The sequence below is a fragment of the Echinops telfairi genome, unplaced genomic scaffold, assembly GCF_000313985.2.
Source record: "Echinops telfairi isolate 266 unplaced genomic scaffold, ASM31398v2 ScPeMD7_7410;HRSCAF=8448, whole genome shotgun sequence".
Taxonomy (NCBI): Eukaryota; Metazoa; Chordata; class Mammalia; order Afrosoricida; family Tenrecidae; genus Echinops; species Echinops telfairi.
This window is the reverse complement of record NW_022111310.1, coordinates 15,518,968-15,521,328: the sequence shown is the minus strand read 5'-3', so window position 1 is coordinate 15,521,328 and position 2,361 is coordinate 15,518,968.

The window sequence follows — 2,361 nt, the reverse complement described above, 5'->3', positions numbered from 1 at the left end:
AGATTGCATTATAGAATTCTACAAGACCGTCATTGCACATACTTTTTTTTCCCCAACAACATCAATAGTCACAGTACATGTGAATGTTGCCAGCTGGAATACATAGGAATCCAATTGACTACATCTGTGGGAAGAAACATGGAGAATCTTAATATCAGCAGCCACAGTGAGGTCGCACGGTGGGGTGGGTGGGACTGTGAACAGATCATTAGTTGCTCACGCGCAAATTCGGGTTGATGTTGAAGAAAATAAAAAGAAGTTTATGAGTGTCAAATATAATCTTGAATGTATCCCACCTGGATTTTAAGAAGATCTCAAGAATAGATTCGACAAATTGCAAAGTAAAGACAAAAGACCCAAAGAATTGTGAGGTGCCTTTGAGGACATCATACATGAAGAAAGCAAAAGGCCATTGTGGTCATTACATAATCTGGTGTCAATTTGAGACTATTAAGAGTGAAGGGTTGGAGTCTAGCCTGTCAGCTTGACGACCTCATTTGGAGCCACGATGGAGATAAATAGCTCACTGAAGACCAGACATTCTCTCTCTGCTTTGTCGTCCTGCTGACAAGCCACATGGAGCTAAACTGATGGCAGCCAGAGTCTTAGAACTGGAAGAGCCACGTGGAGCACCATGCCAGCACTAAGATGCTTCCACCACCGGATCCACAAGACTTTCCAACCACTGCCCTGTGATCCTCTTGCAATCGGCATCATTGCATGTGTTGTGTGAGTCTGAAGAGGAATTTATAGACTGGTGTTGTATGTATGGGCAATTCTCAGATTTTATCTGGACTGGGCTGGGATGTTTTATTAATATACAATTACTCTCTGATATAAAGTTCTCTATTACACACATAAGAGTGTCTATGAAGTTGTTTCTCTAGTCAACTGAGACTAACACAGTCATTAAAAAGACAGGAATGAAAGAAAAGATCAAAGAAAGTGTCAGAAGTGATTCTGAAACTTGCTCTAGAGCAGAGGTTCTCAACCTGTGGGTTGCTACCCTTTGGGGGTTGAATGACCCTTTCACAGGGTCACCCGATTTGTAACAGTAGCAAAATTACAGTTATGAAGTAGCAACACAAATAATTTTATAGTTGGGGGCGTCACCACAACCCCAGGGGCTGTATGAAAGTGTTGCGGCATTAGGAAGGTTGAGAACCACTGCTCTAGAGCATAGAGTAGCTAAAGGTAATGGAAGAAATGAAGTAAAATAGCTAACGCTAATGGAGGAAATGATGAAGTAAAACAAAATTTCAAAGAACAGCTCAAGAAGACAAAGTATTGTCATGAGATATGTGAAGACCTGGAGTTAAAAAACTAAAAACACACTCAACATATATCTAGCTAAAATTTAGAAAAAAGTCAAGCCTTGCATTGCAGTATTAAAAAGTTCTATGGGCAAAATGTTGAATAATGCAGGAAGCATCAAAGGAAGATAGAAAGAAAACAGATTCATGGTACCCCAAATAATTGACTTACAGTCAGTCATTTCAAGAGGTAGCATCTGATCAAGAATCCATGATCCTGAAGAAAGAAGATCAAGTTGCACTGAAGATATTAGCAAAAAACAAGGCTCCAGGAATTGATGGGTGACCAATTGATATGTTCCATAAACTGATGCCTCACTTGTCTATGCCAGGAAATCTGGAAGACAGTTACCTGGCCAACTAATGGAAAGGATACATCTTTTTATCCATTCCAAAGAAATGTGCTCCAACAGAATGTGAAAATTATTAAACAGTATCATTAATACCACATGCAAGTAAAATTTTGCCGTAAATCATTCAACATTGCTTGCAGCAGTACATCTGCATCTCAGGAAGTCAAGCCAGATTCAGAAGAGGAATGGCCATGAAGGATATCATTGCTGATATCAGATGAGCTTGGCACAAAGCAGAGAATGCCAGAAAAGATGTTTACTTGTGCTTTATTGATGACACAAGGGCATTTGACTGTGGGGATCATTACAAACTATGGACAGCATCCTAAAGAATGTGAATTCAAGAATACTTCATCATGCTCATGGGGGACCTGAACATGGACTAAGAGGCAGTCAATCATTTGAAAACAAATGAATACTGCATGGTTTAAAATCAGCCAGCCATGACAGGTACAGTATGTGTTCTAAAATTGATGGCCCCAACTAATAAAAGAGAAAAAGTTCATTAAAAATAAAAAAAATTGATGTCAAGGAGAGTGTAGCTTTTCTCATCGAATTTAATCAATTGAATTGTATCTGAGAGTTGAATGATGGGTAAACATAATGTTGAGGTAGGAAGAAATAAAAGAGGAAAGAAGAAAAAATATATATATATAAGTATATGAAGGGGTACCCCCACCCCAAATGGAAAAAAG